General features: G+C 45.0%; 1 long non-coding RNA gene across 1 annotated transcript in view; it reads left to right on the top strand.

The window, feature by feature from the left end:
* LOC139266936 (uncharacterized) overlaps positions 1–12,862 on the top strand; it is an 89,247-nt gene extending 76,385 nt beyond the window's left edge. The window contains exon 3 of the long non-coding RNA XR_011593806.1: positions 12,822–12,862. This is a non-coding gene — a long non-coding RNA (uncharacterized lncRNA). The remainder of the gene's footprint in view (positions 1–12,821) is intronic.
* Positions 12,863–12,875: the final 13 nt, after the last annotated feature.

Consider the following 12,875-nt stretch of genomic DNA (forward strand, 5'->3'; position numbering starts at 1 on the left):
CAGATGCATTTCCGACAGGTAGATTGGTGAGGACGAGGTCAAGTCAGTTTTTCCCTCGTGTTGGTTCTCTCACCACCTGCTGCAGGCCCAGTTTGGCAGCTATGCCCTTCAAGACTCGGTTAGCTCGGTCAGTAGTGGTGCTACCAAGCCACTCTTGGTGATGGACATTGAAGTCCCACCTACCCAGAGTACATTCTGCACCCTTGGTACTCTCAGTGCTTCTTCCAAGTGATGTTCAACATGGAGGAGTACTGAATCAGTTGAGAGAGGGCACTAGGTAGTAATCAGGTTTCCTTGCCCATGCTTAACCTGAAGCCATGAGTCAATGTTAAGGACTACCAGGGCCACTTCCTCCCAGCTGTAACACCACCTCTGATGGGTCTGTCCTGCTGGTGGGACAGGACATACCCAGAGATAGTGATGGAGGAGTCTGGGACATTGGCTGAAAGGTATGATTCTGTGAGTATGACTATGTCAGGCTGTTGTTTGACTTGTCTGTGGAACAGCTCTCCCAATGTTGGCACAAGTCCCCAGATGTTTGTGAGGAGGACTTTGCAGGGTTGACTGGGCTGTGTGTGTCATTGTTGTCGTGTCCATAGTCATTGCCGAGGTCGATGCCGGCTGTCCGTCTGGTTTTATTCTTCTTCTTATTTTTCATAATGATTTGTTACAACTGAGTAGTTTGCTAGGCCATTTCCGAGGGCAGTTAAGAATAGGCCAGACCAGGTAAGGACAACAAATTTCCTTCCCTAAAGGACATGAGTGAGCCAGATGGGTTTTTACAACAGTCCGATAGTTTCATGGTCACCATTACACATACTAGCTTTTTATTCCAGATTTATTTAATTAATTAACTGAATTTAAATTCCCAAGCTGCCGTGGTGGGATTTGAACTCACGTCCTTGGATCATTAGTCCAGGCATCTGGATTACTAGTCCAATAACATAACCAGTATGCTATCGTTTCCTTCTCAACAAATCATTGTGTTACCTTGTTTTCTCTGATGTTTTGGTCCAATGACCATTATTGCAAAGAACCGATAAATGAGCAGGCAGCACCTGTTCCATTGGAGCAATCAGGAGTTAATCTTTTGTCACTGTTGAAATATTAAGCATTACTGTAAATGTGCCGTGTGCAATACATACTCTCACTTTGCATAGATTTCGCAGTTCAACAGTGTGCTTGTAGGAAGTAGCAACAGTGTATGAATGTACCTAGTCCGTATAATCATATTTGGTTCCCTATAACTTGTGACTATCGTGGGTTATGTCCCCACCAACAGTGCCCTGCACCATAATCCTGAATGTCTTTTCCCAGGTTTGATTGTGACCAATCTTACAGTAAATTGACTTTGTTTTAAATTTTTTTTTTAAACGTTTATCAACTAGGAAGGAAAAAAGATATTTTAAAATTAACTTGAATACTAATGTAAAATTCTAAACCTGCATCACAACAGTGACTACATTCCAAATGTACTTCATTGGCTGTAAAGCGCTTTGAGACATCCGGTAGTCGTGAAAGGCGCTATAGAAATGCAAGCCTTTAATGGGAGGCAGCATTTGGACAGAGATGGTGCAATTTTATATTTTCTGCCCCTACCCTTGACTAAGGCTGTCTAGACTGTCGTCAGAAAATGAGCTGTTTGTGCAAATCACTGGAATTTCTCCATTGCTGTGGGTGGCACCATTGCATAATTCAACCAGGCATAGAGTACAAATATCACCAGGACAGCAGCCATAACTAAGTACAGATCAGTTATAGAACCAGCAAGTGTTTTTGATTTACACCGATCTGGGAGTGTACTTTTCCTTGGGTGGTACAGTCATGTATTCAGTCAGGCATAGTTCATAACCATGGCCAGCCACAACTATGTACAAGGTCAACACACACAGAATCGTCCAAGTGTTCTTGGCTAATCCCCATCACATTGGCAGCTGCGGACTCTGGGAAGCGCAGGCTTGGGTTGATATTTCTTGTGCTTCAGTAGTTCACTATTTCAGTAGCGTCGGCCTAAGTTATGTACTCAATGAATGGGCCTTCAGTCACCTGACTCAGAGGCAGAAGTGCTACCAACTGAGCCAAGCTGACACCACACTACTGTACGTATAGTCATGTGAAAGAGCTGATTATGTAATCCCTGAGAGAGAATGGCAGTATTACTTGATTCAACAACAACAGCTACATCTTGTATTTATATAGCACCTTTAATGTAGCAAAAGTACTTCATTGGTTGTAAAGCGCTTTGGGACATCCAGAGATCATGAAAGGAGCTATATAAATGGAAGTTCTTTCTTTAGAATCTAGGCTGACAACTCAGAGCAACTCTGAGGGAGTGCTGCATTTTCAGAGGTGAGCAGGACAAGCAAAGCAGATTAACAGGTCTCTTATTTCATTGCAGTTTTAGGACCTTTCTGTGCACATATTGTCTGCCACAGCTGCCTACATATTGAGTGAATGTACGTCATAATAGTGGCTGTCATGCACTTTGGGACGTCCTGAGGTCGTGAAAGGCGCTATATAAATGCAAGTTCTTTCCTTTTTTTTCATCTAAAATGCAAGCATGCCTGTATAACCACAGACCATGATGCAATGGATTATGCAAGGCCTGCGTTAGGAATGGCCAAATGGCAGCTTTCAGTTCTGTGGACCCCTGTGCTTCATAATCGGATGATAATCAGCCGGTAATGCAGTCCAGATGCATATATTACAAATAATTACATGACAGACAAATTGAAAATGCTGTTAGTCAAAGGAAGCCCGACTCTATTTAAATTTCAATAATTTACTCAAGTTCAAGCTTTGTGAACTGCAGGTTGCTGTGGCAGGGAAACCAGCCTGTGTAATTACATCTACTTGCCACTGGGGGAAGATTTGCATTTTTATGGTGCTTTTCATGACCTCAACAAGAACAACCTGTATTTATATAACACCTTTAACATAGTGAAATGTCACAGGAGGGTCATAAAGTAAAATTTGACTCTGAGCCACATAGGGAGACTTTGGGGCAAATGACCGAAAGCTTGGTCAAAGAGGCAGGTTTTAAGGAACATCTTAACAGAGGAAAGAGAGGTAGACCTCAGCAAGTGCCAAAGCGCTTTTATATAATAAATGCTGGGGAAGACAGAAGCCCCGACCTTAACTGGTGGCGAGAGGCTCGGCGTGTGTGAGGCCCTAGGTCATTGACGCCCCACTGATCAGAGATGGTGCTCCCATCACATTGTTAAGTAAGGGATGATGAAGGAATGGCGACATATGTCCAAGTCAGGATGGCGTGTGACTTGGAGATCTTGCGGGTGATGGTGTTCCCATGCACCCTGCTACTCGTCTTTCTCTGTGGTAGAGGCCATGGGGCTGAGAGATGCTGTCAAAAAAAGCTTGTGGAGCGAGTTGCTGCAAAGCATCTTGTAAGTAGGACATAATGCAGCCACAGCGCACTGGTATTGGAGGGGCCAGAGCACCAGTCAAGTGAACTGCTCTGTCCTGTGGGGTGTTGAGCCTTGAAGATTTATTGCAGTTAGAAACATAGAAACATAGAAATTAGGTGCAGGAGCAGGCCATTCGGCCCTTCGAGCTTACACCGCCATTCAATAAGATCATGGCTGATCATTCAACCTCAGTATTCCTTTCCTGCTTTCTCTCCATACCCCTTGATCCCTTGGGCCGTAAGGGCAATATCTAACTCCCTTTTGAATATATCTAATGAACTGGCCTCAACAACTTTCTGCGGTAGAGAATTCCACAGGTTAACCACTCTCTGAGTGAAGAAGTTTCTCCTCATCTCGGTCCTAAATGGCTTACCCCTTATTCTTAGACTGTGAACCCTGGTTCTGGACTTCTCCAATCAGGAACATTCTTCCTGCATCTGACCTGTCCAAACACGCCAGAATTGTATATGTTTCTTTGAGATCCCTTCTCATTCTTCTAAACGCCAGTGGATACAAGCCCAGTCGATCCAGTCTCTCCTCATATGTCAGTCCTGCCATCCCGTAATCAGTCTGGTGAATCTTCGATGTACTCCCTCAATAGCAAGAATGTCCTTCCTCAGATTAGGAGATGAAAACTGAACACAATATTCTAGGTGTGGCCTCACCAAGGCTCTATACAACTGCAGTAAGACCTCCCTGCTCCTATACTCAAATCCTCTAGCTATGAAAGCCAACATGCCATTTGCCTTCTTCACCGCCTGCTGTACCTGCATGCCAACCTTCAATGACTGATGTACCATGACACCCAGGTCTTGTTGCACCTCCCCTTTTCCTAATCTGTCACCATTCAGATAATATTTTGTCTTCCTGTTTTTGCCACAAAATTGGACAACCTCACATTTATCCATATTATACTCCATCTGCCATGCATTTGCCCACTCACCTAACCTGTTCAAGTCATCCTGCAGCCTCTTAGCATCCTCCTCACAGCTCACACCGCCACCCAGCTTAGTGTCATCTGCAAACTTGGAGATATTACACTCAATTCCTTAATCTAAATCATTGATGTATATTGTACATCAGTTGCCTCCATTCTGCCAATGTATTCCATTAAACACCTGAATCGAGCCCTGTGGCTAGTGGAGAGGTGAAAAATGTTAAATATCCACTCTTAAACTGCACGACGATGCTCTAATTTTTTTCAATTGTAGGCGTGAGAGCAGTTTAAAAACATGAGATTGGGGATCGATGAGTGCGAGAAAGAATACAATGTGTAGTGTCAGAGTGACGTTGACTGCACAGTGAGTAGTGAACAGGACTGAGGGGACAGCAAGGTCCTAGTTGGAGCACTTAGCAACCGACAGTAATACCACACACACACATACCTCAGAATCAAAGAGGAAATTTAGGCATAAATCTCTGGTCTATCCCACATTTTATTTGTAATTAATCGCCACCAAATTCCAGGCTAATCTTTGAAATGAGGAAATAGTTTAAAACTGACATTTGCCAAAACTTCCCGATTTGTGGTATAGTAAACATCTTGGGCAGTAATGTATTAATGTCATGCTCAATGGGCCTCAAATCATCCAGATTGCATTACTCAGTCAATAACGTCTCCAATACAAGTCTCTCTTAAAATAAACACTTTAACATTTGTGTTTTGTTGCTGGAAACTTGGCAGCATTCGCCTAAAGCCTAAAGGAAATATGCGTGTGTGCACTACTGAGCCAAGAGCTTATGGGTTGATGTCAGTTAAAGAGGCACTGCCTTCATGAAAAAAGCTCTTTTGTATCCTTTTCCTGTTAATTTGGGAAAGGGAAAGTGCTGTGGACTATTTTGTAGCCCGTCTTATTTCATCCATCCAGAGAGTTTCAAGCATTCCCGCTTGTAACATTCAATTATTTCTTAAATGACTCCAGGATTTTTGCCTTCACAATTCTGTCTGGAAGTTTATTCCACACATGTGATCAATTTGTGTGCAGGAGAATATCCTGATATCAGTCCTAAAATGACCTTTTTCTAGTTTGAACCTAATGTCTCCTGGTTCTAATCCCACAGTTTAATTGAAAGTAATATTCTCGGTCAACTTTTATTCTGTACTCTTATGTACTCTTATATACCTCTTTCAGTCCTCACTCCATCCCCTCCTTTCTGGGCTGAAATGCACAAGATTGTCCAACCTTTCCTCATAGCTCATACCCCTGACAGTGGGTATCAGCCTCATAGCTTTACTCTGCACTGCTTCCAACACTCGAATATCTCACCTGTCGGGTTTCCCTGCTGTCGACCACTGGGAAAGTCATCGCAAGAATCCTCCTCAATCGTCTTCTCCCTGTGACTGAAGAGCTCCTCCCAGAGTTACAATGCGGATTCTGCCCAATAAGGGGTACAACGGACATGATCTTCGCCGTGCGACAACTACAAGAGAAGTGGAGGGAACAGCACCAACCCTTGTACATGACCTTTGACACTGTCAACCGCGAGAGACTATGAAGTGTCCTCCTCCGTTTCGGCTGTCCACAAAAGTTTGTCACCATCCTCCATCTGCTCCACGACGACATGCAAGCCGTGATCCTGACCAATGGATCCACCACAGACCCAATCCTCATCCGGACTGGGGTCAAGCAGGGCTGCGTCATTGCACCAATGCTCTTCTAGATCTTCCTTCCTGAAATACTTCATCTCACTCTCAACAAGCTTCCTGCTGGAGTGGAGCTAAATTATAGAACAAATGGGAATCTGTTCAACCTTCGTTGCCTCCAGGCTAGATCCAAAGTCGTCCTATCCTCTGTCATTGAACTACAGTATGCGGACGATGCTTGCGTCTGCACATACTCGGAGGCCAAACTTCAACTCATCAACACCTTCACCAAGGTGTACGGAAGCATTGGCCTTACACTAAACATCCGTAAAACAAAGGTGCTCTACCAACCTGACCCCACCACACAGCACAGCCCCCCGTTATCAAAATCCACAACATGGACCATTTTCCTCGGGAGCTACTGTGAACAAGGGCAGACATCGATGATGAGGTCCAACACCGCCTTCAGTGTGCCAGCGCAGCCTTTGGTTGCCTGAGGAAGAGAATGTTTGAAGACCAGGACCTCAAATCTGGCACTAAGCTTATGGTCAACAGGGCAGTAATGATACCCGCCCTTCTATATGGCTCAGAGACGTAGACTATATACAGCAGACACCTCAAAACACTGGAAAAATACCACCAGCGCTACCCCCGCAAGATCCTGCAGGACAGACGCACCAACGTCCGTGTTCTCGCTCAGGCCAGCATCGACGCATTGATCACGCTTGATCAGCTCCATTGGGTGGGCCATGTCGTCCACATGCCCAACTGGAGACTACCAAAGCAGGCGCTCTACTCGAAGCATTGACACGGCAAGCGAACCCCAGGTGGGCAGAGGAAACGCTTCTAGGACACCCTCAAAGTCTCCTTGATAAAGTGCAACATTTCTACCAACACCTGGGAATTCCTGGCCCAAGACCACCCAAAGAGGAAGAGCATCTGGGAGGGCACTGAGCACCTCGAGTCTCATCGCCGAGAGCAAGCAGAAACCAAGTGCAGACAGTAGAAGGAGCGTGCGTCAACCCAGACTCCCCACCCACCCTTTTCTTCAACCACTGTCTGTCCCACCTGTGACAGAGACTGTAATTCCCGTATTGGACTGTTCAGTCACCTGAGAACTCACTTTTAGAGTGGAAGCAAGTCTTCCTCGCTTTCAAGGGACTGCCTATGATGATGATGATGATCTCTCTTGTTTCTTGGTGACCAGAATTCGAGGCAGTATTCAAGGTGAAGTTTGTCCTCATAATGACTGTCGGTGCCTCACAAATCTCCTCCGTAGTCTCTCTCAGCTTTCTGGGATGAACACTATCTATCCCTGGCAATTTATTTGTTTGTGAACACACTTGGCCATTATTATACTTAAAATATCTTTGCGTGGAGAGAATATGATGCTCATGTCTTTCTTGTGAATACTTGGAGGAAGTATTCATTCTGAACAGTTACTATTTAAAGCTGATTTGCACTTTTTAAAAAATAATAATATTCTGGGTCAACATTTTCTATAACTGTTATCAGTCCTCTATACCTCTCTGAGTCACCTCTCAGACACTTCCTTTCTCCGATGAAAAGCCCATGTTGCTCAAGACTTCCTTCACATTACAGATCCGGCACTATCAGCCTTGTGGCCCCTCTCGGCATTGGCGATCACAACTAGACCCAGTGCTCAAGTTGGGGGTCTGACCAGAGCAAAAGAAAGACTTGCATTCATAATGCACCTTTCGTGACCTCAGGATATCCCAAACACTTTACAGCCAATGAAGTACTTCTGAAGTGTTGTAATGTAGCACTGTTCGCTCATTTTCCTCTCTGGCATGTATTCTTCTGTTTCGACTATGTAGTGCAACATTCTGTTGGCTTTATTGATTACTGCTCTGCATTGGTTGGACTTATTTTGCCTCGAATCTATTGAGACTCCTAGGTCCCCTTCAGTTCCATCCTCAGCTAATTCAACAGAACGCAGGCCATCTGTTTTTCCTTCCTGTCTAGCACTTACTCTTTGCTACATGAAATCTGATCTGCCATTGTTCTGCCCACATATATCTTGTCCAACTCATTCTGTAATTTTTAAGATGCTTCATCTGACTCCATTGCCCCTCCAACCATTGAGTTTCTGAATCAGTCGTCTCAGTACTGAGCCTTGAGGTGCTCCACTTGCCTCCCTCCTCATTCCAAAATATCTCCACTAATGAGTGCTTGTTGTTTTCTACCCTTCAGTAAGTTTCTTATCCATTCCCAGGGTTTGTCCGGAATCCCCACAGGTTTGAGGTTAACTAATAGCCTTTTTTCTGCAATTTTGTCAAAGGTCTTTTTGAAGTCATGGTATAGAGTTTCCCATAGTACACCAGGGTTGTCAGTTCTTCAGAGGAGTTAAGGAGGTTGATCCAGTAGAATCTTCCCCTTCAGAATCCATGCTGACTGCTGTTAACTAGATTATTGAAGAACGGATGATCCTCAAGCTTACGTCAGTGTTTATTTTATAAAAATGTTTTACTCAAGTGTAATGTTTTATAGCCTTTATCTAGAATGGAGATGTTTGCCATCTGGAGCCAGGCTTTGTGGGAAGTTTGGTCATAACTTTAATATACAATGAGATCACTTCCCATTAACTCTTTGGACTCTTTACGGGTTAAGGTTTCCCAGAAAAACTGCGGCAGGCAAATGAGTGTGAGTATGAGTGAGTGTGCGTGCATGAGTGTGGGAACGTGAGAGGGTGTGTGTGTGTGTGTGTGTGTGGGGTCAGCTAGACTCGCCTTACTGATGTAGGTTAATAACTTCCGATCGGAAAATCCACCTTACTCTTTCTCCCCCACTTTCTCACTCCTCGTCCCACCATTCCCCAACCTCCATTCATTTCCACTCATTTTCCAGTTCTCCCTATTCACCCCCTCACCCCACCCACCCCTCCTCATTTCCCCTTTCTCTATAGCATGTGCACTCAGACCAAGGTTACCAGTCCCACAAGTGCAGCCCCTTGCTTTGGGCTCCAGCATCTTCCAGTGGCCTTCCAGTCTGTCCTCTGAACCTCGAACTCTCCTCGGGCCTCTTACTCTGCTTACCTTCCCCAACCCTAGCCTCTAACCAACCATGGCTTTGCCTTTACCCTCCCCTCTGTCCCCTCCCCTCTCTCCCCCCCCCACAGACACTAGCCTCTGCCCCCCCCCCACAGACATTAGCCTCTGCCCCCCCCCCCACAGACACTAGCCTCTGCCCACCCCCCCCACAGACACTAGCCTCTGCCCCCCCCCACAGACACTAGCCTCTGCCCACACCCCCCACAGGCACTAGCCTCTGCCCCCCCCCCACAGACACTAGCCTCTGCCCCCCCCCCCACAGACACTAGCCTCTGCCCCCCACCGCCCCCCCCCACAGACACTAGCCTCTACCCCCTCACCAACAGACTCTAATCTCCACCCTCGCCCCCGCACAGGTCTTCCTGGTCACAGGGTTCCCTCAGCCCTGGTCCAACTATTCCTCGTCTTCTTTGCCTGAAGATCCTTCTTGGTCTTGGCTTTCCATGTGCAATACCATGGCAGATCAACTGATTTAATCATTTGTTCAAGCAGCGGTCTTCATTTTTATAGAATTCATGTACTTTGTGGCAGACAAAGGCACACATTCCAGCCACATTTTTTTCTTTTGTTGTCTTACCTCACCTTTTAATTCTTTTTGTGATTTATCTTAAATGTTAATCTCATTACTGTCCAGTGGAAACAATCTACTACTATTTAACTATCCTATCGTAACGCTTCATTACATTCTTAGCACTAGTGAAAAAAAGGGTTGATAAAGGGGAACCAGTGGATATGGTGTATTTGGACTTCCAGAAGGCATTTGACAAGGTCCCACATAAAAGGTACAAGATTAAAGTTCACGGGGTTGGGGGTAATAGATTAGCATGGATAGAGGATTAGCTAACTAACAGAAAACAGAGAATCGGGATAAATGGTTCATTCTCTGGTTGGCAACCAGTAACTAATGAGGTGCCGCAGGGATCAGTGCTGGGACCCCAACTATTTACAATCTCTATTAACGAGTTGGAAGAAGGGACTGAGTGTAACGTAGCCAAGTTTGCTGACGATACAAAGATGGGAGGAAAAGCAATGTGTGAGGAGAACACAAAAAATCTACAAAAGGACATAGACAGGCTAAGTGAGTGGCAGATGGAGTATAATGTTGGAAAGTTTGAGAAATATAGAAACATAGAAAATAGGTGTAGGAGTAGGCCATTCAGCCCTTCAAGCCTGCACTACCATTCAATAAGACCATGGCTGATCATTCACCTCTGTACCCCTTTCCTGCTTTCTCTTCATACCCCATGTGAGATCATGCACTTTAGCAGAAAAAAATCAAAGAGCAAGTTATTATTTAAATGGAGAAAGATTGCAAAGTGCCGCAGTACAGCGGGACCTAGGGGTACATGCATGAAACATAAAAGGATAGTATACAGGTACAGCAAGTGATCAAGAAAGCCAATGGTATCTTGGCCTTTATTGCAAAGGGGACGGAGTATAAAAGCAGGGAAGTCTTGCTACAGCTATACAGGGTATTGGTGAGGCCACACCTGGAATACTGCGTGGAGGTTTGGTTTCCATATTTACGAAAGGATATACTTGCTTTGGAGACAGTTCAGAGAAGGTTCACTAGGTTGATTCCGGGGATGAGGGGGTTGACTTATGAGGAAAGGTTGAGTAGGTTGGGCCTCTACTCATTGGAATTCAGAAGAACGAAAGGTGATCTTATCGAAACGTATAAGATTATGAGGGGGCTTGACAAGATGGATACAGAGAGGATGTTTCCACTGATGGGGGAGACTAGAACTAGAGGGCATGATCTTAGAATAAGGGACCGTCCATTTAAAACAAATGAGGAGGAATTTCTTCTCTCAGCGGATTGTAAATCTGTGGAATTTGCTGCCTCGGAGAGCTGTGGAAGCTGGGGCATTGAATAAATTTAAGACGGAAGTAGACAGTTTCTTGAGCGATAAAGGGATAGGGGGTTATGGGGAGTGGGTGGGGAAGTGGAGCTGAGTCCATGATCAGATCAGCCATGATCTTATTAAATGGCGGAGCAGACAGGAGGGGCCGTATGGCCTACTCCTGCTCCTATTTCTTATGTTCTTATGTAATGGTGTCAGCCTGGGAGCAGACCATGTCCTCGGCCTCTTGGTTCCAGGGATCCGGGCTGGCAGACAATGAAAATACAAACAAAAACAAGTCGATTGCAACTCTAACCTCCTCCAGCCTCACAACCCTCCGAGATACATCGCTCCACCATTGGAGGCCGTGCATTCAGCCGCCTGGGCGCTAAGCTCTGGAGTTCCCTCTCTAAACCTCTCTGCCTCTCTACCTCTCTCATAAGAACATAAGAAATAGGAGCAGGAGTAGGCTCCAGCCTGCTCAGCCATTCAATCATCGACCTTAACTCCACTTTTCTGCCCGATCTCCATATCCCTAGATTCCTCTAGACTCCAAAAATTTATCTTTCCCAGCCTTGAATATATTCAGAGATTCAGCATCCATGGCCCTCTAGGCCAAATAATTCCAAAGATTCACAAACTTCTGAGTGAAGAAATTCCTCCTCATCTCTATTTGAAATGGCCAGCCCCTTATCCTGAGACTGTGAGCCCCCAGTTCTGGACAGTCCAGCCAGGGAACACAACCTAACAGCATCTACCCTGTCAATCCCCTTCAGAATCTTGTATGTTTAAATGAGATCATCTCTCATTTTTCTAAACTCCAGAGAGTATAGGCCCATTCCACACAATCTCTCATCATAAGACAGTCATCTCATCCCAGGAAGCAATCTAGTGAACCTCCGTTGTGCCACCTCCAAGGCAAGTATATCCTGCCTTCGATAAGGAGACCAAAACTGTGCACATTACTCCAGGTGTGGTCTCACCAAGGCCCTGTACAATTGTAGAAAGACTTCCTTACTATTATACACCAACCCCCTTGCAATAAAGGACAACATGCCATTTGCCTTCCTTACTGCTTGCTGTACCTGCATGCTAGCATTCTGTGTTACATAGAAACATAGAAACATAGAAAATAGGTGCAGGAGTAGGCCATTCGGCCCTTCGAGCCTGCACCGCCATTCAATGAGTTCATGGCTGAACATGCAACTTCAGTACCCCATTCCTGCTTTCTCGCCATACCCCTTGATCCCCCTAGTAGTAAGGACTACATCTAACTCCTTTTTGAATATATTTAGTGAATTGGCCTCAACAACTTTCTGTGGTAGAGAATTCCACAGGTTCACCACTCTCTGGGTGAAGAAATTTCTCCTCATCTCTGTCCTAAATGGCTTACCCCTTATCCTTAGACTGTGACCCCTGGTTCTGGATGTCCCTGTGTTTCATGCACAGGGACATCCAAATCTCTCTGAATGCCAACATTTAAAAGTTTCTCACCATTTCAAAAATATTCTGTTTTTCAATTCTTCCTACCAAAGTGAATAACCTCACATTTCCCACATTATACTCTATCTGCCACCTTACTGCCCACTCACTCAGTCTATCTATATCTCCTTGTCTTCTTTAAGATGCTCCTTAAAATCTACCTCTTTGACCAAGCTTTGACCAACCTGTCCTAATATCTCCTTATGGCTCGGTGTTCCTGTGAAGCGCCTTGGGATGTTTTACGATGTTAATGGCAGAGTATAAATACAGGTGGTTGTTGTTGATTGCATCGAGACATCCCCAAAAACAAAGACACAGTTTTGATTTCCACATTCGTGTACAAGGCTCAGTTCTTCTGTGTGGTGAAATTAGAGTGTTAATACCTCACGTTAATAGTGGGTCATTTTCTTTTCAGGATATGAGCAGAAGAATGAGGCACTTTGTTTAGTTTCCCTGGAAGATAACTACA

This window comes from Pristiophorus japonicus, chromosome 7 (assembly GCF_044704955.1).
Source record: "Pristiophorus japonicus isolate sPriJap1 chromosome 7, sPriJap1.hap1, whole genome shotgun sequence".
NCBI lineage: Eukaryota > Metazoa > Chordata > Chondrichthyes > Pristiophoridae > Pristiophorus > Pristiophorus japonicus.